This window comes from Lepisosteus oculatus, chromosome 22 (assembly GCF_040954835.1).
Source record: "Lepisosteus oculatus isolate fLepOcu1 chromosome 22, fLepOcu1.hap2, whole genome shotgun sequence".
Lineage (NCBI taxonomy): Eukaryota > Metazoa > Chordata > Actinopteri > Semionotiformes > Lepisosteidae > Lepisosteus > Lepisosteus oculatus.
In genome coordinates, this window is record NC_090717.1 from 1,337,629 (window position 1) to 1,361,114 (window position 23,486).

General features: G+C 46.7%; 1 long non-coding RNA gene across 2 annotated transcripts in view; it reads right to left on the bottom strand.

Annotated features, from left to right (window-relative positions):
* Positions 1-1,556: 1,556 nt before the first annotated feature.
* Positions 1,557-23,486, bottom strand: part of LOC138224486 (uncharacterized) — a 31,486-nt gene continuing 9,556 nt past the window's right edge. The window contains exons 1-3 of one of the 2 annotated variants that reach the window (XR_011182977.1): positions 6,093-7,070; positions 4,997-5,109; positions 1,557-2,409 (exon numbers count right to left, since the gene is read on the bottom strand). This is a non-coding gene — a long non-coding RNA (uncharacterized lncRNA). Of the gene's footprint in view, positions 2,410-4,996; positions 5,110-6,092; positions 7,071-23,486 lie in introns of those variants that run through there. The other variant, XR_011182978.1, reaches the window with a different exon arrangement.

The following is a 23,486-nucleotide window of genomic DNA, read 5'->3' on the forward strand; positions in this document are numbered from 1 at the left end:
TCAAAGTGTTGGAGTGTGGCCGATCCAGATCTGTTGGCCTCAGGGTATGAAGTCAGGAGGCTCGTGCTCTCGTCACCTCGCCCAGCAGCGATCCGAAAGAAGGCACGGCCCTCGACTGCAGACAGTAGCTGCAACTCAGCCCCCATCACCACCTCAGGAAGAGTTGTAATAATAATAATAATAATAATAATAATAATAATAATAATAATAATAATAATAATAATTGCTTACATTTATATAGCGCTTTTCTGGACACTCCACTCAAAGCACTTTACAGGTAATGGGGATCCCCTCCACCACCACCAATGTGCAGCCCCACCTGGATGATGCGACGGCAGCCATAGTGCGCCAGAACGCTCCCCACACACCAGCTCTCAGTGGGGAGGAGAGCAGAGGGATGAAGCCAGTTCAGAGATGGGGATTATTAGGAGGCCATGATTGGTAAGTGCCAATGGGAAATTTGGCCAGGACGCCGGGGTTACACCCCTACTCTTTTTGAGAAACGCCCTGGGATTTTTAATGACCACAGAGAGTCAGGACCTCGGTTTTACGTCTCATCCGAAGGACGGCGCCTGTTTACAGTATAGTGTCCCCGTCACTATACTGGGGCATTAGGACCCACACAGACCGCAGGGTGAGCACCCCCTGCTGGCCCCACTAACACCTCTTCCAGCAGCAACCTTAGTTTTTCCCTGGAGGTCTCCCATCCAGGTACTGACCAGGCTCACACATGCTGAGCTTCAGTGGGTTGCCAGTTGTGAGTTGCAGGGTGATATGGCTGTGATATGGTTATCAATTAATCAATTAATTAATCAATCCATCAATCAATCAAGGTTTATTTAACAATGCACTGAACAGTACAGCATACAGCAGTGTCGGCAATGAAATGCGTTGTCCGCGAGCTCGTTAAGAGAGATGTTATTGATGAGCACTCTTAGAGCCACCTGCATTTATTTTATAGAGCTTCTGTCGTGACACCATCGTCTCAAGGCGCTGTGCGACCAAACAGTCAGACAAAAGAGATGCGAACGAGAACAGCAGGTGAAAGAGAAGAAGAGGCTGGAGCTGGAAAGAGGGTTTGAAGGCAGGATCTGGAAGTGCTGACAGACTGGCAAGGTCTGACCAGCACGGCTAAGGGGGTCTCTCCCAGGGCGTGAAGCCTGGCACCGGGACCCCGGAGAGGGCCGGGGTCCGAAGATCGCGCAGAGCGAACAAGCCCACAGGGAGCGGACAGCTCGCTGCTGCAGACAGGAGCTCAACCCTTCCAGCCCCTCGAAGGTGAGCAGCAGCCCTCCTGAATTTCCGTTTCGAGACCGTACACAAGGCAAGCTGGGAAAATACTGTAAAGGTGCTGGAATTAGTTTTTTTTAAAAAGCCATTTAAAAAGAAAAAGTTGTCGGCCAAATGATGAGTCCTGACGCGAAGAAAAGAAACTTCTGGATGGGAAGCAAGTCCAAAACTGTGGCGTGATAGTAAACAGGACAATAAAAATGTAACGTTTCTGCTCAGGGGATGGAGGGTGTTGTGTCCAACAAAGCAGACACAATCTGGGTGTGTATGAAGCAGGAATGACCTTTATTACGTGTACATACGGGAGCAAAAGCCGATGAAGCACTGACTCAACTCCTTGATACAAAAGGACACTTTTTATACAAAATCACAAACAGAAAACCCACCCAGAACAGTTCCAGTACAACTCCATGCCATATATAGTGTACAGCCAAGGCTGCTAGCCTTGGTACGTGAGAAACTGTAAGAATATTCTTGGGTCGCTTTAATTATTGTTTAAGCAGACATTATGTCCTTCTAGATTTTGTTAATCATGGCTTAAGCAGATATCAGGAACTCTCAGTTCTGGTCTGGCTGCCCGAAGCCAGCTCTGCCCTTCACGTTCCAGGCGCTGAGCCAGCTCACACTTAAGCTGCAGTTAGTCATTTTCCATTATTCTGGCAGGAGCGTTCGTAAAATGATGTTAGTAAATTATTCACACAGTAAAAGCAAACTAGTGAAAGAAGGGAAATAAACGTTTGATCCCTCAAAGGGCCTTAAACCTGTCCTCCTCACCTCTTTAACCGCTAAACTGCATTTGAAAACCAGGTAAAGGAGATTTTGGGCCTCCAAAACATGATGGTGCTTAAATACCTGCAGAAAGCAATGAGGATATAAATGCCTATGTAGCAGAAAAAAAATGTCCCTTAATTTATATAGCGCTTTTAAGAGCTCTCATAATGTTTTGAACATCCGGCCCCAGTAATCGTCTTTACTTGACCTAAAGGACAGACATGAATCACACATTAACCGAGGAAAGAGCCGCCTTCCTCTGGCTCCGTGTGGCACCTGCAAGTGCATCTGGCTCGGGTCCCTCCTTTAATCCATCCCCGCATGCACAGGAACAATTACTCTGGATTTCTGCCGTTCATGCAAAAAAGGAGTGAGAGATCAGAATCAGCACTGTATTCTGTGTGAGCACAGCACAGAATTCTCACACACGAATCCCTTACAGCCCACAGGCCCTCACTGATGTGCCTTCCAAACTCTTCGCGTATTCGAAATGCTCAGCCCCCCTCCCCCCTGTTTTTGCCACTTTCAAGTAACAGGCTCTTTTTTGATGTCTAAATAACAGCAGCTGGTCCCACGCGGATAGAATAATACATCTATCAGCCCAACTGCAGTAGAAGGCCGGCTCCCTTGGGCGCACCAGGGACTGCCTCATTTGCACAAGTCCTAGGAAACGCAGGCGAAGGACTTGAAGGAAACCCGCAAAAAATAAAAGACAAGAAAGGATAAGTGCCGGAGCCTGAGCCTCACTCCCGTTCTCAAGGTTACATCACTGACAAATTGGAGCTGAAAGGAACACCCGAAAAAAAAAAAAGAGAAAGAATTTGCGTCAGGAGAAACAAGAAGCAGTCGGTATAAATTGTGAAGTGCTCCATGTACCCAAGCAGAGCGCCGCTCAATAAATTTCCAGGATATGAAACCCGCTCCCCTTTCTGTGAGAATATTGCCTTTTCTCACGTGCTCGGGAGGTTATTAAACAGCAGTCTGTGCAGCTGGAGATCATTACACACCACTGACTTGGGGAAAACGCGGCACACTTATGCATCAGCAACTTAAAAAGTTAACGTCTGAAAAGAAAGCGAAAACGAAATTGGCTCCAAGTCGTTTCCAAATCATTTTCATGTGCGACTGTGGCGTCCCACTTTAAATAAAGGGATTCTGATGTAGTGAGTAAGCCGGTCTGGTATGAGGATGATACCAAATCAGGGGCACGAGTAAACACCAATGGGAGCTGTAAAGAAAATTCAAACTCCAAGACTGGGCAAACACCTGGCAGCTGACACTTAAAACAGAAGAGTGTAGAGAGTAACTTGCAGAGAGCAAGAAACAAACTAGAAATAGAAAACTGGAAACACTGAATATGCTATTAATAAGAAAGACTTAGGTGTTTATGCTGACACATCATTTACATCTTTTAGAGGCTGTCGGGAAGCAGTAGCATTCTCAAACATAATAGTATGATATACCGTTAAAACTGCAGAGCTGGTGTAAACTAAAACAGAGAAGACAGAATTCATACCGCCGTCATAACTATAATCCAACAGATAAACTGAAAGGGAAGAATAAGCCACACTGGCAATTAACCTGTTAAATATTTGTGAGTGCACTTACTGTAGCAAAAGGCCTCTCACAATTGCTTAATTCAAATGACTGTCCCTTAACTCACAGAATAAAGGGTGATATTGCTAGTTGGAATCTGCTCCTTCTTTCAAAAGGACCTAGAGTAGAGGCCATTAAAATGAATGTGCTGCCAAGGTTGCTGTTTCCTGTATGCTGTTCTTGATCCGTTCCAGTATAACAATTTCTACAGAACGTTTTAACGGGTTAATCTCAAGGTGTATTTGGAATTGAAGGAAAGAAACACGAATTACACTGAAGACGATTCATTTGGAGCCAGCAGGGGGCGCTCACCCTGGGGTCCATGTGGGTCCTGATGCCCCAGTATAGTGACGGGGACACTACACTGTAAACAGGCGCCGTCCTTTGGATGAGACGTAAAACCGAGGTCCTGACTCTCTGTGGTCATCAAAAATCCCAGGGCGTTTCTTGAAAAGAGTAGGGGTGTTACCCCGTCATCCTGGCCAAATTTCCCATTGGCCCTTACCAATCATGGCCTCCTAATAATCCCCATCTCTGAACTGGCTTCATCACTCGGCTCTCCTCCCCACTGATAGCTGATGTGTGGGGAGCGTTCTGGCGCACTATGGCTGCCGTCGCATCATCCAGGTGGGGCTGCACACTGGTGCTGGTGGAGGGGATCCCCATTACCTGTAAAGCGCTTTGAGTGGAGTGTCCAGAAAAGTGCTATATAAGTGTAAGCAATTATTATTATTATAAATTATTATTTACAGTAGCTATTGTAAGAAGAAGTGTCGTCTGGCCCACCCTGCCTAGAGATGTATCACCAAGCTCCACAGCTCAGGTTGCTTGTATGTTGGGGTGACTCAACTTCTCATGCAAATTGGAAGGAGATGGAATCCATGATTATAGACAAGCTTCCAATACAAACAGTCCTGGGAGATAAACGCTGGGCAAAAAGTATATGCGAAATTACAATAACCTAGAGAGGTATACCAATTAAGATATTGTTTAAGGCTATAAAAACTTACAACTTAAGACATGGATGACCAGAGGAATTACAGCGATAAGCACCAAGATGAAGTAAGGTCACTTGAAAACATCTGAAGTAATTTCATACCAATAAGATTGAGAAAAACAAGATTTCTTTAGATACATTCAAATCGTTCCGGCAGAGCAGTATTAGATAGGCCCGCTTTCTAAAGCTTTGGTTTGGATTTCGTTAATGACCAGTGTGAAAAGACCTGCTCTTGTGTAAGAAAACAAGGCCTACAGTATTTCCATACTGAATATTAAGAAAGCATGCATACAGTATTTTACAGCTGTGGAACAACATCAAGGCTAAACTACAGCTTCGTACCTTCATCAGGTCTGGATGGGTGGCTGTGGTACTTTGCGACAGACATCAGGTGGCGTCCGCAGACCCTGTCCGCAGAACCCCAGGCGCGCCACTCACTGAGGCCAAGCGCCCTACTGTGAAGGGAAAGACTCCACATAATTAAATGTCAAGGACCCCATTTCAAAACCTCCTGATCTGCATACTCAATTAATTCAAATTACGTAGGGTCAAACTCCATTTATTTTGTCAGCTGTACAAATGAAAACCAGGCCCCTCGTTTCCCCCAGCGCACACCGGGTGCCGGTTTTGTGTTTGACCAAAACACAGAAGGGCAGAGGGATTTAACAAACCGTGTTTGAAGCAACCCCGCCTGTATATTGTCAATGGCATTCCTCAGAGCGCCCGATGGAGGAACTAAAGCAACAGGAATTATCCACTGGGTGCCCTTGTGCGCCCCCCGCAGGCAGGGTGTGGGAGCACTGCGTCCCCGAGCAGGCGAGGGTCAGCTTGCGCTCCGGGGGACGAGACGCGGCGCCGTGTCTAATTCCCAAACCCCTGACGCGGGAGTTTTCAGAGGCAGAAATTTTGCTGCAGGTTTTTAAACTGCCAAGCCGCAAATCCTTCAAGCAGATATCTAGATTGCAGGGGTGCAGGAGGCAGGATTAATGTGCCCCTGTCAGCCGAGGGAAGATGATAAAGTAGACAGAAAGAAAAACTTCACTCTGAAGGAAACTGTCCCTCGCCGGACTTTCATTACTGTCAACCACTCGTCACAGGAAGCAATATTTTTTTCTGAATTATACATATTAGTTGAGACAGCAATTCCCTCACAGAGTGCTAGGGTGACAGGGGACACGGCACGCTCAAACTGAAAGATAAGAATAACAGGAAAAGAACTTTCAGAATTTAAAGGCCAGAGTCCCCTCCTCACTCCTACACCTCGCTTTCGCAAAAGCGCTTTAAATTTAAAGCAACAACATCGGCCCCCTATTAATAAAGCCGCTGGGCCCTGTACATGTCACAGGGAAACAAATACAGCTTGCGTGGACGATTGATCCGTGGCTGGTGTTTCAAGTTTCCTGCTTTTGCACAGACTGTGCAAGGGACGCGCACTCACCATTCAAGACTTCGAGCTCCTCTCGGTCAAGGGAAGTTGAAAAAAGGGGTGTCACGATTATAGTCCCTCCTCCTTAAGGGTGCTCCAGCCCTTTCACTTCAGACTTAATTCTGTGCTCCTGACCCCTTTTCCCAGCCCACCTTAAAAGCCAGGCGCTGACGTTCATCCTGGCTCTGCATCTGGTTTCCGCACCGTGCGAGTTCGGGACCTGGAAGCGCCTGGTGGTGCCCATTCCCTGTCTGCCGGTTCCGACCCGGTTCCTGTTTTAATTCACCTGGTTATGGACTTTCTTGCGTTTTGGGATTCCCTCTCTGGATTACTTTTGGATTGTTTGTCTCGGCCACACCTCCCCAGTGCACCAGCGCACTTTGGACACGCCCCCCCGTTTTCGTCCCCGTATTCCTGCATGACTTTTTCCTAGTGTTTCCCACTTCTTCGGATGGTGTCATCCGCATAGGATCCGGAAAGAACAGTCCGTTGCAGGGGAGGCCGTGAAGGTGGAAAGTCTGTTCTCTGCTGCTATCCTGAACTGGTGAAACACAGAGCAAAGGCACTCCGATGTGCTCCTCCGTCTGTTTTAATCTCAACATGCCCCACCCGAGTCCCAAACGCCATGAAACACAATTTCCTCCATCCAGTCCCAAAGTGTTTGCTTTCCTATCAGAAATACGGATCGAGCTCTCGGAGACTTTTCGAACTCGCCGTGGGCTAAAAGTAAGTCATTGTATGGTGTGTCAGGGGTCACAGCTTCTCATCCACAAGCAAGAGTCCAACACAACTGTCACCGGCCCAGTGACCAGGCTTGGCCCAAAAGAAAAGAAACTCCCACACAGCAGTCTTCAAATGCAAACAAAACTGAATTTACTGCCAATAAAATAGGGATAACAAAAAGAAACGTTCACAGGAGTATCTTCCACACCTTTCCTCCAAGGCACCCTCTCCATACTGAGCTCTCCCAGTCCCTTTTACAGCCCCTCCTCTTCTCAGGACCATCCTCTTAAAGGGACTCGCTCACGTTTTCTTAACAGAGATGGGCAGCTTGATCAAAATAAAGTATTCAACCTTCCAAATTTTAACAGTCAGTCATGCAACCGTGATATATTCGCTTAAACAAAACACCTAACCTTACATCGGTTATTTATAGATAGCTCACCAGTCACCTTTCCCTTTCGAGATCATTTGTGTGATACTACAAACAGGAAAGGTGGCGGGTGGCCATCTTGATCAACACAATACAATTCAATACAATACTCCAAATGGGGAAAACACTGCAGTCCCTTTAGGGAAACAACAAAAAGGGCAAGTATCATTCACACCTCATTCGTATCACATACACTCTCTCAAACATACCAGAAGGGTAGGGGGACGTATTGGAGTATTTCACATTCAGAAAGAAAAAAATAACAAGCACTCTGTCACAACGACCCACCCTGAGACTGTCCTGCTAAAGGAAAACAGCAGCAGGGAAACCACATCTGCAGCACCTGCAGAGTTACAGTATGTTCAGAGCCGGCTCGCATGTGGTTTGAGAGGTAAATTCCCTTCATACTGCTCAAAACAAACTAGTTCAAGGACATTGGACAAATATTCAATCTAAAAATAAAGAGAAGAATTATAACCAGCTGACTTCTTCACCTACAACAATTTGGGTTGTGTGTTTCAGGGCTGGCAGCTCTAATTGGACATGTCTTTGTGTAGGAAACAAGTCCTCGCATGTGGAGAAGCTACGGGAGATGACACTCCAAATGAATTTCTCCGATTTGAAATTTAATGACTGAGATTCTGAAAAGCCTGTGAGAAGATCACAGAGAAACACTGCGTGTTATTTCGACCTGGAAATGTAATGGCGACAGCACCCCATAACTCAGTAGTCATGGGAAGAGAGTGAAACCTAAAGCTTAGACTAGTACACTTCCTGTTAATCAGTCAAAACACGGGCTCCACGTTTCCTAATCACACCTTTGACTCCCCAACAGAAAGTGTGAATTAGTCACAGGCAAACGCAATACCCTGTTGGATTTTAGCACCTCATTACCATCACCGTCTTTAATTTACATTCCCCGCTCCTCTCAACTTAATTCAAAAGGAACAAACTCACAATGCAGCAACCACAATTCAAGCCGTATAATTCATGCCGTGTGGCTTCCTGGTTTTAAAAGGAGCATTCACTGTGAACACAAATGACTGAGAGCTTTTGTTTCATAGAGAGGAGAATCACAGATTTTTGAGATGGGTTTTTTCTTCACAGATCTAAAGCAGAAAAAACCCGCGCAGGTGCTCACACGGTTTAATAACACCACACATAATCTTCGATCCACGCCAGGCGTGTTACCAAACAATCAGAGGTCTGTAGAGAACACACAGAACTCTCCCGAAGAGCAGAGAATGAACTCTCATGGAGGCTCTGAGCAGAGGGTCGACGTAGATTACAGATGCACTCTTAGAAGCAGCTTGCGAACGTTTAAGCTAAAGCCATTATATTTCAGCGAGGATAGTATTCCAGTCCAGTCCTGTGCTAATAGAACACCCTTCATGCACATCACAGGGTGAGATATTCCATTAAAATGGAAATCCGGTAGCTCAGTACAATATGCAGTCAACTCCAAGACCAAAAATCAACTCTCGAGTCTGGATTAAAATAGAGAGGCTATCTCTGCCTCCCTGCCAAGACGGTAGAGTAGAGACCAGAGGGGTGCCTTCACCGCGACTGAAATCTCTGGATTCCTGCAGGTGATGTGATGGTATAGCCAAGTAACCAGACTGAATTCATGAATAATTCACTAATGTCTGAAGTCAGACATTTCAGACAAAACTTAAGACCCACCTAAGAGACCTGTCATGGTCCATTGCCAGGCAACGCAACGCAGCAGGCAGCCAATATGGTCATGCCAGTGCAAGGGCGACAGGATTGAGAGATCTGGAGTGGTTATGGGTACCTTCCTTTCCCAGACACTCCTTTAGAGAGCAGGTGGAAACCTGTGCTTCAGATGTCACTTTCAGGCTTAGGTCATCCAGGGTTGTGTGGTGTTTTACTTGGTAGCAGCCCTTCTGCTTTTCATGCAACAGTGACTCTTGGGATCTGCTGGGCTCCTGCATGCTTACAGCGACATCAGCAAGAGACATACCATGCCTCCAGTCAGTGCCACACCTCCAATCAGTACCACGCCTCCATGCCACCCCTCCAATCAGTTACGCGCCTCCATGCCACACCTCCAATCAGTACCACGCCACCATGCCACGCTCTACATTGTGCTACGCCTTTGTGCCATGCCTTTACTTTGTGCCACACCCCCAGTTAGTGCCATACCTCACACATGGTGATGTCTCTACATCACGCCACGCCCCCAGTCAGTGCCACGCCTCTACATCATGCCACAAACCCAGTCAGTACCACTACTCTACATTGTGCCACGCCCCCAGTCAGTGCGACTCCTATACATTGTGCCACACCCATAGTCAGTGCCACTCCTATACATTGTGCCACGCCCCCAGTCAGTGCCACTCCTATACATTGTGCCACGCCCCCAGTCAGTGCCACGCCTCTACATTGTGCCACGCCCCCAGTCAGTGCCACGCCTCCACTCAGCACATGCTCTCCTGTACAGCTGAGCTCTCAGCAGGTCCAGCAGTGGATGGCTAACAGGAGTGTTTTCCAGAGATTCCTCATTCTTCCCATGTGGTATGGGGGTAGTAGTCACAAGACTGAGCTGATAATCAAGGATTCCAAATTGGGGTAGGAATAAAAAAATGAAAATTATTTACACCAAAAATGACTGTCAATTCTAAAAACAGCTAATCAAGAAAAACCGTAAAGCCTCCAGTGTTATTTTTTTCATTTACAGGAGCTAGACTGTGAAACCCAATGCAACTGATCTAAAATGTCTGAGATCTGCTTGCCTACCAATTCACTAGGGGGGGCTACAGCACGTCATGTCATTCGCCAAACCGCTTTATACCCTGCGGTGTCGCGGGAAGCCGGAACCTACTGGGCAAGCAACAAGCGCAAGGCAGGGTTCACCCTGGAGGGGGCGCCAGTCCATCGCAGGGCAAGTGCAAGCCAATCACACATGGGGACAATTTGGAGGTCACGGTAAAGGCGGAAATTTGGCCCGGACACCAGGATAACTCCCTACTCTTATCGAGAAATGCCCGGGGATCTTTAATGACCACTGAGAGTCAGGACCACAGTTTAAAGTCTCATCCGAAAGACGGCGCCCACTACAGTATAGTGTCCCCACCATTAGGACCCATACAGACTGCAGGGTGGGTGCCCCCCCCCGGGTCCCACTAACACCTCTTCCAGCAGCAACCATAGCTTCCCAAGAGTCTCCCATCCAGGTACTAACCTTCAGTGGGTTGCCTGTGGAGAGCTGCAGGGTGATATGGCTGAGCTACAGCATAAACAACATTGATGGCTTCCATCATCTCAAACCCTTTTTTGATGCAGAGTGTGCGCACTGCAGATAATCACTGAGGCATCTAGTTAGCCGCAATTTATAAAGTCTGCAGTAGCTCCACCATTGCTGAGGTGTGCAGCTCTCAGATTCACAGGGAGATACTGAAAATCGTGTGCTGTACAGGTTTACCTGCTCTTGAGAAGCCAAGGCAATTGCAAATGTCAATAGGCGGCGCCAAGAACATTTAAGAGCTGTCAAGATTAGAATCCATATTGATATAACATTAAGTTAAGATTTAAACAAGTGGGATCTGAACTGTTTATTTTTTTTGCCAATTCTTTAAAGATCTGTTTCATTCTACCTTTGCACTGGAGATCCCAGTGATGGAAATAAGTGCTTGAAACCAAATAGCTAATACAGCCCTCATGCGTTTTTTAAACAGTTTCAGCCTCTATTATATTAGCTTATCATTTCGAGGTCTTTGACTTCTCTGTTTCATTGCCATGGTAACTAGACATCAATGAGAGATAACTGCGCTGGAGAGCAGACACCCACCTCTGATTCATACTGATTATTATGCATTACTGGGCCCATGATTTATTTATTTTTTCACAGCTCCGTGCAGGAGACCACGTCGTTGAATACCTAGACTGTGGCAAAGGTCAGTGACTCAGCTGTCAAAGCAGAGAGAGCTATTTCGAAGACCCTCCCTCTGAAAATACACACCCCCTTTTTTGTTCCAAGTCACCATAAGCCAGACACAGGAAAGCCAGAGCTATCAACCAGTAGAGGAATCCACAAACAAAAGAAAAAGTTTGGTTCAGACAACAGTAGGGGGCATTTCTCAAAGGAAACTAAGAAAACAGGCTGTGCTTAGTTTCTTCTTGGGCCTCAGTTTCTGTGGAGTGATGTGAGCAGTTGCAAAGATGTCCTTTTCATTGGTCTAGTGGAAGCAAGTCTTTGTGGCTTCCAAATTCCGCTGTCTCTGAATGGATCTCAGCACTAATTAAGACTGGCACATCAGCCTGTGATTACTTTAAAAATGTGCCCGGCTCCTCATTAGAAAAACACAACTGTTGATGTTCCTTCTCGCCCGTGTCCCTGACCCGTAATCAACTAACATCCACACTGGAGCTGTGCTTAATTATCACACTGACCTTTCTGCGTTTAATTTTCACGGCACTAAGATTAATAATGGGGAAGCCAAATAAGAATGCTGGGTGCCATGACAGAGATTAACTGTTTGCTACTCTAATAGAGCAGCATGCTGTGTGCGGGCCCGCATTCTTCCATGTGGACAAAATTCTGGACAGTAGGGCATGATATCATAAAAGGTTAGGGAAGGGGAAAAGTTAAGATCACTTTATTAGCCCCATACAATTTCGTGCCCCAGCTCGCTCTCCATGAGACACAGAGACAGGGAGAAACACTTGGGGTCAGAGCGCAGGGTCAGCCATTTATACAGCGCCCCTGGAGCAGTTGGGGTTAAGGGCCTTGCTCAGGAGCCCCAAGGAGTAGGATTCCCCTGTTGGCCACAGGATTTGAACCGGCAACCTTCTAGCCACAGGCGCAGATCCTGAGTCAGTGTGTCTGCGTAGTAATTATCACCTTTGAATTCCCAAAAGAGATCAATATATAGAATATGAAACTTCAACATTGATCCTTGTAGGGCAGAATCTTTATTTGTATGCGCACTTGTTTTTTCATTTTATTGTCCAGGCTGCCACGTATTCTGAGTAAGAGGACAGCGAGGATCATTAACACACAGTCTGTGCTGGAGCAACAGTTGCGCTGCACTCAAGTGCTTCTGTGGCCTCTTGCCCTGAGGCAGCCGTCGATAGTTATGTTTTCTGATACTGTTTGGTCTAAACTGTGTCCCTGAACTTACACGCACTGGTGAATACAAAATGGCTCGCTGAAAATGGGAAAACTTGCTTCCTTCGTGTGGAGCGCCAAGTGCAAAACGCTCAACTGATTGCATAATTGACTCCACAAAACAAATAATCTAATTCTTTCATCACACAGAATGTGCGGAGGAGATCCACGTGGATACCTGTCACACTGTCACACTCAGCTACACACAGAAAAGCACTTCACACAAAAAGTTAGTGATCCACAGTGACAACTTTTAAAGGAATAGCCTTCTCTAAATTTAATGATAAATCCTTTTTCCTGTTTTCAACGATCAATGCTGTATAAACATAATAGTAAATTATTAATCAATTCTCACTCTTTATAAAATTCATATAGCATGTTTTGGCAGGTTTTCTATAATGCTCTAACCCATTATCCAAATCCACTGTTCCAGCATTTCATGTCCACCTGTGCGTGCTAGTCCCACATGTTGGCAGATACGCTAATCACAGATTTGATCTTCCTCCTAAACACCCAATAATTGTTTATAAAGCGCCGCTGAAACAGATCCATAATGTCAAGTGTTATCAAAGAGGCGGGCCCCAAGCCCTTTCGGAACTATTAAATAAACGGCTCGTGAGTAATAACCAAGGCTGGGCGTGTGAATTCTCAGCACCGTGCCACTCTGAAGGTTTTAGGAGCTCGTCGTTAATAGCCGAGTTTCTGTGTCAATATGTGGGCACTACGGACGACGGGGAACCCAACACTTTTAATTATGCATGCAATAAAGCAGAAATGAGCCCAGGCAAACAAACAGATTCTCACTCGCACTGCGTAGCCTGACAACCCGGAGACAGCCCGGACAGCTCCTTCCATGGAGTAGCGGGCCGGTGTGCTGGTGCTCCCAGCGTGGAGACGCTGTGCACCAGGCGGTATTAGTAGGGCCCTGACTTCACTAAAGATCACACGGCTGTCTCCTCTCAGGACTCCCTGATAATAATAATAATAATAATTGCTTACACTTATATAGCGCTTTTCTGGACACTCCACTCAAAGCTCTTTACAGGTAATGGGGATCCCCTCCACCACCACCAGTGTGCAGCCCCACCTGGATGATGCAACGGCAGCCATAGTGCGCCAGAACACTCACCACACACCAGCTCTCAGTGGGGAGGAGAGCAGAGTGATGAAGCCAATTATTCATAGATGGGGATTATTAGGAGGCCATGATTGGTAAGGGCCAATGGGAAATTTGGCCAGGACACCGGGGTTACACCCCTACTCTTTTCGAGAGACGCCCTGGGATTTTTAATGACCACAGAGAGTCAGGACCTCGGTTTAACATCTTAACCCGAAGGACGGCCCCTGTTTACAAATCCCTGTCACTATACTGGGGCATTAGGATCCACATAGACCGCAGGGTGAGCGCCCCCTGCTGGCCCCACTAACACCTCTTCCAGCAGCAACCTTTTTTCCCAGGAGTCTCCCATCCAGGTACTGACCAGGCTCACACTGCTGGGCTTCAGTGGGCTGCCCGCTGTGAGTTGCACAGTGATATGGCTAAAAAAACCAATCCATTGCAATTCTCCGGTCCAGTCTAGAGAAGTGTGCACACGGGCTCCTGCTGTCTTTGGCTCCAGCCCGAGATGGATTTCCCAGTAGTCTCTGCAGGCACAGCGGCGAGGGCCTACTAAATTTTTAGGGCCTACGAAGGAGGGAAACACTACAGACTGACGGAAAAACAAGCTGAAACAACACGCTTGCGATCTACTCTAGGAGCTCCAAATCAATAATCCTACACTCTCTAGCGGCTGTTCTAGAAACTAGAAGTTTCAAAGTGAGTGTCGCTCGACTCTCTCCATCAATCAGGTGGCTTAGCATGAGAACAGTTTAAAGGGCACCATGTCAATCGACGTTAGGGTTTGAGGGGGTGTGTACACCCGGGTGTTGAGGGGTGTGTGTGTGTGTGTGTGTGGGAGTGTGGAGGGGTGTGTGCAGTGTGTGGTGTGGTGTGGTGTAAGTGCAGTGTTACCCCTCTTTTTGCGGATTTCGGAGTGAAAGTGCCTAGGGCCTACGAGCGCCAGAATCCAGCCCTGGTTCCAGCTCGGGCTGATCCACTTGGACTTTGGTGGGCTGTCTGAGGGGAAGCATACCCCCATCAACCTTTTTTTAAAGGAGAACTGCAAAGATGCTTTTACAGTATATAGGGGTTAGAAAGAACCAGCACTGATGAGCATTTCAAAGTACAATGAAAGGAAAATGTACACAATAACTTGGAAAAAGCTCCAATTTACTTCACAAAATAGATTCAATTTGTAGGTCTGCGCAGCGCCATGTTCTGCGATTCAGAATGAGGCAACAAAACTTCCAGTGAGGTGAAGCAGCCCTCTTACACTGTAAACAAGCAGGCTGGTGAACACAGCTCTTTTAATCCAAGAAAAATATTGGTCTTGACTTCCAGATGGTTTTGGCAACAAATACTACTCATTTGTTAACTCTGCATGCAGATACCGTTGGAACATTTCTGCAGTGAAATGTCTGCTGCACACCCTGTACTTATTTGCTTGTACATCACATTACATTAGTCATTACAGTGACTAGTGAGCAGGAAGGGCCGTTTCATTTCACAAGTCGCACAGACTCTCACTCTGGCCCATGGCAAGACCAGTGGCTTGCAACAACGTGGCGACTTACAGTACTTTTCACAAGTTCCGAGATTTTGTATTCGAAATTTGTCAAATCTTTCTATACCGGCAAAGAACGTTTAAAAGCCAAGGGCATCTTCCACTGACTGTATATCTGTCATCAGGGTGAATTGCCGACTACAGGAGAAGGAAGAGTATGGGCATTCACGGGATATTATTTCTTATGCCCTGAAAGCAAAAAGAGATCTGTGCTTGTGTGTAAGATTGTAAACAAGCTTTTCAATTGCTAAGCTGTAGAAGCACAAAGCTCAAATACTTGTGCAAGGCTTGACTCTATCTGTATATTCTAATAAAAATGAAAGATTGAGCTGTCAGCTGCCCGTGTTTACTGAGGCAGGCTGCCAAGTGCTAATTTCCAGGCTGACTCTTTCAGCTGTCTCCTGCGGGGGGGGGGGGGGGGCAGCCTGCTACAGAGCATCACACAGGGCTTCAGAGCGCAGGACTCCTTCAGTCAGAGGCAACAAGACAGAGGATGCCAAACGCCCCGCGCAGCCAGAGCTCAGCAAGGGAAAAACCAGGAGGGGCAGAGAACTGTCACATAAAACACTGCAGCAACAGTCACAAACTGCAACGGAGATTGCATTAATGAGGGCGGAAAGAAATATACTGTACAGGGTAAACTACAGTATAAATACAGTATATTAGAAATATGCTGGTCAGAAAAGCAGTTTATGGACTAAAACTTCCAGACTTTGTGCCCAGCCTGTGGGTGAGGGTGGCACAGATGCCTCACCGTCCTTGGCGCAGAGTGTGAATGAAGCCATGTGAGGTTATTCTACTGGTTCACAGCAGAATCTGCAGTGAGTTTTTTTTTTTTAAAGTACATTATCCTGATCAAACCCCTGCTAGCAATATCTCTAGCAACCTGCTTGCTTGCATTTAGAGATAGTGGTTTTCTGAGACATACTGCACAGGCCCTGAGAAAAAGAGAAAAAGCACATTACTTTGTACTGTTCTACAAATTCCACGAGAGTCTGAACTAAATCTGCTTTAAGATGAATAACAATGAACTCCTGCTTGGAGGGTAAAATCTGAGTTTGAGTCAAGTGTCAATACCCACCAAATAGCTTCTTCTTAATCTTCACCTAAACTGCCCAGAGTGACTTTAAGTGTGACGTTTTCAGAATCACAAAATCCAATTTGCTTCGAATGCACAGCATATTTTAGTATTAATCCCAAAGCTTCCTTCTTATTGCCATGCAAGTAGTAGCCGGATCTTTCTTGAATTTAGTTGTTTGTCATGTTTAAGCTTATTTTCTCCCGGTAGGCAAGCATTCAGGACAAAACAGAAAAAAAGACAACAGCAGCACAGGAACAGTTATTGAATGTCAGACCAGGATAACCTTTGGCATCTCTGGAGGTATGTTAACAAGACCAACACCGATTTCATTACAACACAGACCATTTAAAGACTGCTTTTTAAAACGGATTTCAGAGCACCTCAGATAAAAAATAAATACCATTATTTGTTCTTCAGCAGAAGCATCATTCAAGGGCATGACATCTTAATTTGTCCCATAGATCAGCATTCAGTTTTAATCTGGATCAGGTACAGCTTTGGCCTCTGCTGACCTTAGCCAAATGAGATCTCCCAGGAAGGGCTTTCAGGCTGAGAAGACCCCTTCTGTTTAACACGAGATCCAGGCACCAATTTATTCTGGCTTTTACATCGCCTGCACAGAGCCAAGCATCACTGCTGTCTTCCTGCCCCTTTAGACAGCCTCACGCAGACAGAGCTGTATCTCCACCTGCTTAAAAACCGCAGATGCAGAGAAGGCAGAGCGAGCCAGTGCAGGGTACAACTCCAGTTAAACAGAAATCCACATTTATCGCGATACAAGGAAAAGAGAATTTAACAGTATCAGCAGATAATATAACTGTGCACAGTGACGACAGAGTTCAATGGTTATGACTTAGCTTTAATGTGCTAATGCATGTTTTCCATAGTGATATTGACCTTTGGGATAGGTCAGAGGTCATGGGCAAGGTCATTCCCTTGGAAACAAAAGAGACTATGGCCACAAATATGATCCTTCAGCCTCATTTTCACTCAGGCCCAATTCCAACAATCCTGTGAAGTTGTTCAGAGTTGTTGCTGAACTGTATGGCTTTTCTATACTTTAGGGAGAAAAAAAAAGATGAACAATAACAATGGGGTTCCAGAAACTTCACTGGCGAGTCTCCTAATAATACCAACCACAATAATACCATGCCAGGGAGGAGACAAATAAATGACAGCTCATTCACACTGAAAAGCACATTATATAAAGGAAATAAACACACACAATGGCACAACAGACTCCTCTGATTTAACAAAGATGTAACAAAAGCTGGGTTTTGACATACTGTCAGTACTGTTTGTTGCTTAATGAGAGTTTTCCAGAAATCATTTTCTGCAGCAAACAAGGAAGCTGGTAGTTCAAGCTGGCTTCTTGCAAAGGAGCACATTTATTTTCTAAACAGCGGCAGTGGGGTTTATCACAGTGCTGAGGTGCGTATGCTGTCAGCTCCTCATTAGGCAGTGCATATAACACCACCTTCCCCAGCCTGGTGCCGAGCAATGGTCTCTAAGCGTCCCTGTTAGATCCTATTTTTAAAACATACGCAATATGTCCCCAAACGTTTCTGGTGTCATTCCTGCAGGCATGTGGAGATGCACTGTGATAAGCCAGCATATGTGGCAAACATCTGCTACAAGTGACAATACAGCACGATGTTGATGTTGATGGGCGGTGTGGTGGCTCTGTGGCTCAGGATCTGTGCCTGTGGCTGGGAGGTTGCCGGTTTGAGTCCCACGAAATCCTACTCTGTTGGACCCCTGATCAAGGCCCTTCACCCCAACTGCTCCAGGGGTGCTGTATAAATGGCTGACCCTGCACTCTGACCCCCAGCTTCTCTCCCTGTCTGTGTGTCTCATGGAGAGCAAGCTGGGGTCTGTGAAAAGACAAATTCCTAATGTGAACCTTTAAAATCTTTTTATTCCTGGCCTAAGAGATCTAATTTTGAGACAGGTCTTTGCTGTTGAGTAGTTTTATTTTATTGTATAAAAAACAATAAACTGTCTCGATTTCCTCCCTGCAGGATCTTTCTTGTGCTCTTCCCTCCAGGATGGCTGCTGAGGAGGCTGCCTGTCTGCAGTAGGTAATTTAGTACTGGCAGAGCCTGCCAGCACAGCCTCGCGCTTCACAGAGCTGGCCTGTGCAAAAATGATAACACAAGGACTTGCGTGTCACACCTACCTGAAGACTTCCGATAAAACGTTACCGAGTTCTGCCTCAAAATTCCTGCACGCACAGACAAAGACTCAGACTCCATTTGCGTCTCAGTAGATATGCTGCAGCTGTAACTCGGAAAGAACTTCAAAGAGCCCGCTGAGACAATCCACTAATTAAATACAAATACTAAATACCTCACTGCTGCAAAACAAGAACTCCTGCAACAAGACAGTGTGGCACAGAAAGCAATAATCCCTCTGAGTCTAACAAGACAAGTTAGGACAGACAGGAGCAGAAACCCACATCCCTTTCTCTCGAATCAGAAATCCTGCCATGTAGTCTGCGCAGGAAAACTCACAGGATGTTCAAATTAAATGTCTGACAGCAGACCTACCTTGACAAGTTTTCGAGCTCTATCAGATAGGGAAAACAACAACTGCAATTCTCTTTCAGATTCTTTGAAACCCAGGCAGGAACTTCCAGCACCGCTACATCAGAGTTGGGAAAAACGCAGTGAAAGAGGAAACTGTAGCAGCAATATTTTTTTTTGTATGTTACACCTGACAGCTGAATGACACAGGATGCGCTTGAACTAAGCAATGCTAAATCACTGCTGAAACTCTCATGTTGAGCACTCCAAGGAAGTCTCAGCTTAGGACACTCTAAATTGTTTTTATGTTCAAGGATTTGATAATGTGTTTGCCTTAGATGGCTTGATTGTTTGCAAACTGGGATCTTTCAACAATGATATGTGATGCCAATGCTAATGTCTGCATTATTTGCTGTTTCCAAACTTACTTGTGAGCAGTACCAATAAACCCCCATTTTTCAGAAACCTTTGAGGTTACGAATTTGGTCGATGTACATATACAGTATATTTGAAAGAATATATACATACTTACATTTATTTTAATTGAATTGTAATTTTGATGCTATTAGATTAGATCCAATTAAAACCAAAAATCAAATCAAGCAGATCTGGTTCGAACTGGACATAAAAGTTGCCTTATCTGGGCGAGTTCTGCATTAATATCCAGAGGTGCTCCATATTAAAAGAGCCAGATGTTTATAGATCAGTTGCATCCAAACATGCTGCTGAATCAGACACTGGCACTGTGAGACAAGTAAAGCAATTAAGCAGATCTGCTCTTTAGAAGTGTTGTTTAATGCCACCCTAATTATCATCTGGCACACAGTACAGTGCCATCTGCTGCCAAGCTACTGAGGGAGGGCCAATAATATTTTGCTCACAGAAATGCAAGAGTATTAAATAAAAGCTATTCCCAGTCTCCCTTTCCCTTGACCCACATAAAAATCCTTAAAAGGTGAAAAATCTGATTTTGCTGAGATGCCTTAAAGACATGGTTCTTAGACAACATCATTGCGGACAGAAACTCACAGCCCTGTCTGCGGCACATGTTCACTTCAAGAGCTCAGACACACCTGAATCAGGGAAGGCGGGTATCGAGTGTGCACGTTCTAGAAGCCTCATATCGTTTCACGTGATGCCACGAGACATCCAGACACCACACCTCGCAATCCTCCGAGGCTCTGCCAACCCCAACCCTGGCGCATGCTTCACTATCAACAGTGAAACACTGTTTCACTGTGTTCAGCCAGCAGCCAAATCACTCTGCAACTCACAACTGGCAGCCCACTGAAGCTCGGCAGGGTGAGCCTGGCCAGTACCTGGATGGGAGACCTCCTGGGAAAGCTAAGGCTGCTGGAAGAGGTGTTAGTGCGGCCAGCAGGGGGCACTCACCCTGCGGGTGTGGGTCCTAATGCCCCAGTATAGTGACGGGGGACACTATACTGTAAACAGGCGCTGTCCTTCGGATGAGACGTAAAACTGAGGTCCTGACTTTCTGTGATAATTAAAAATCCCAGGGTGTTTCTTGAAAAGAGTAGGGGTGTAACCCCGGCATCCTGGCTAAATTTCCCTTTGGCCCTTACCAATCATGGCCTCCTAATAATCCCCCTCTATGAATTGGCTTCATCACTCTGCTCTCCTCCCCACTGATAGCTGATGTGTGGGGAGCGTTCTGGTGCACTATGGCTGTCATCGCATCATCTAGGTGGGGCTGCACACTGGTGGTGGAGGGGATCCCCATTACCTGTAAAGCGCTTTGAGTGGAGTGTCCAGGAAAGCGCTATATAAGTGTAAGCAATTATTATTATTATTATTATTATTATTATTATTAAACACGGACCAGAGGACACACGTGGAAATGACAGCGAGGAGCATTTCATACCGAGGGCGAGAGGCACTTCTTTGAAGCAAAGGCTTGTGGGAGCCTGGAAGTAGCTGCCCGCCTGCGTTCTCGAAGCCGATGCCCCCCGACTTCTTTCGAGAAAGGGCTGGATTCCCAGCGCGGCCTCACAGCGACAGGGCCGCCAGATGCAGAGGAAGTCGTCGGCAGCCGAGCTCATTTCCGGGTGTATCGGAGCTCTTGCTTTGACGCGAACGTGCGAGATCTTTGGATCAATTGTGCTACTGAGAAACAAACTATGCCCGATGGGCCAAATGGCTCATACTGTATATTTGCGTTATATTAACTTTTTTTTTTTGGCCCCGGAGCACAGTCTAGTGCAGATCTCTGTACTGCTACTGAAGCCTGGGGAACTAATCTCTCCTTTGCCCTCTCCGTCAATTGTGTGGTTCTGTTAATGAAATTGGTTCTGAAGTTTGATATCCTTCAACAACAGCTCTGCGCTGTACGCCGATATTAACCTTTCAATAGTGTAATTACCTGTGAGACTGCGCAAGAATCCCACCTCCCCTGTCTGCAAGGCGATTTTACAGCTGTTCTGGCTGCTCCCAGCTCCTGCGGACTGCCGGTTAAGAATGTTAAGTCTTTTAACTGCCTAATTAAAACCAACCTTTTATAGCAGCTGAAGTAAAACGGCACAGGGTTCTCCAGCATGCCTTGCAACAGCGATTCTGATCAAATCCAGTTGTTTAAGCTTCTGTACCGCAGCGGGCAAAGACGAGAGAGGGACTCACGAGGGGAAGGAAATGAAATGAAAACTCAGAAGGTAATTCTTTCATATTAAAAGCTCTGGTGCGCTCTTTGCTCTGATAGCCAGCTTTAGAAAATGCGGGGACACAAATGAAGTCTGGCAGGCAATTCCCAGCAGAGCGCCCCCGCAACAGGGCCCCAGACGCCGAGCAAGCGAAGACTGTAGCTCAGCTCAATTCCCCAGAGCCGAGCCAAAAGCTGCAGCCAAATCCTGAGGTTAGCGTTAGAAAGGTGAGGACCGATATTTCTGGGCGCTTGTTGGCTGTATGTTGTTAGGGACCAGGGACGTCTTTCGCTGCTACTGAATGAAAGGCGTCAGTGCTGGTGAACTTTTAAGACTGTGAGGCAGAGATGGAGAGAGTGGGAGAGCTCCTCAACCGGTGCTCCGGGGCTAAATCTCTCTCTGGAGCCCCTTTCCCTCCCTCTTCAGAGACTGGACACAGACCGAAACCGTCACGATCGTAATCCCTCCCCTTAAGGGCGCCCTGGCTCTTTCCCGTTATTGGTGATTTTGTGCACCTGCCTCCTATCCAGCCCCTCCTTATTTAAGCCAGACGCTCCTACCAATTGGCGCTCAGCTTTGAAGACGGACGCCTGGAAGCCGCCTACCAGCGGGTCCAGGAGAGATCTGACGGCATCGGCTTCACCATGGTGTCCTGATCATCTGGGTCCGGGGCTGGGAGCGCCTGGCCCCGTTTTATTCCCTGTCCCAGCACCGGATCCTGCTCCGGTTTTTAAACCTTGTCTTGTCTGTCCTGGATGGACCACCCGGCTCTGGGCTCTTGGACTTAGCCCTGGTTTTTCCCTTCGGACACCCTTGGACTTGTTCACCTGGACCACGCCCCCTCCCCCCTCCCCGAGCACCAGTTCACAGTCGTCACACCACCCCGTTTGTCAACCTGCCCAGTTCCTCATCGTCTCCTCCCTGTGTCCCGTTCACTTCCTTCCGGATTCTACCTGTAACGAACAGTTCTTTCCGGACCCTATGCGGACGACACAATCCGAAGAAGTGGGGAAACACTAGGAAAACGTCATACAGGAATACTGGGCTGAAAACAGGGGGGCGTGTCCAAAGTGCGCTGGTGCACGGGGGAGGTGTGGCCGAGGCAAACAATCCAAAAGAATAAGCCTTAGAGGGTATCCAAAACACAAGAGTAAGTCCAAAGCCAGGAGATCCATCAAAACAAGGAATTAAAACCAGAAACCGGGTCGGAACCGGCGGACAGGGAACGGGAACAAAGATTAAAACCTTAACGGGACCAGGCGCTTCCAGGTCTTGCACGGTGCGGAAACCAGATGCAGAGCCAGGATGAGCGTCAGCGTGGATCAGGTGCAAAGAACTAAGTCTAAAGTGAAAGGGCTTATAGAGGGGGGACTATAATCGTGACACTACCGTCTGCATGGGGTCCTGATCTACCCTTTTCTTTCTGAAGCCCCTTTTCTTCCTGGCCATTCTCCTACACCTCCTGCCCAGAGGAGTGATGAATTCATCACAGGGCCCATCCTATCTGCCCCTTTCCATCGTGTGCAATCTCACTGGCCAAGTATTCAACTCCCAGGCGAGTCTCATTTAAAACCCAGCTTTCTCTTAAGGCCACCTCTCCCTCCCCCACAGTGGGGCAGAGCTCCTTCCTGGGGAGGATCAGATGCAAGGTGGCACCCAGACCTGTTCCTGCAATGACGTGTGTGATGCACCCATCTCTACACGCAGGGGAGCAAGTCTGGCCCCAGGCAGAATTATCCTCCAACAGCCAATAACACGGTTAATAACTCCAGCCAGGATTGGGACTCAAGTGCTTTTCCAGGACTTTAGCATTTTATCAAAAGAGCCTTTCAGAATGGATAAAAAGATCGTTAAGCTCTTTTCTTTGGGAGCATAGCCCGTTTTGAGCCATCATTCACCGCAAAAAAGTTTAAAAAAAAAAATGAGATCCTGCTCAAAGTAACACTTCGCAGAAGCAGAACTCTTGCTGCTCGGCCGCCCTTAGGCATGGAGCTAATGCTCACTTTCACACTGCTGGCCACACCGACGTGCTGTGCTGAAGCCCTGTAAGGGCTGACTTTCAAGTTGTACAGTGTGCAATGACTTTAGTGGATAAAATGCATGTTTCAGCTCCAGCCAGCCTGCACTGAACACCTCCAGCTGTACTTGTTCATTTCAAACCCTGTTAGGTTACGGAGTCAATATCAGGCAGTTCAGTCT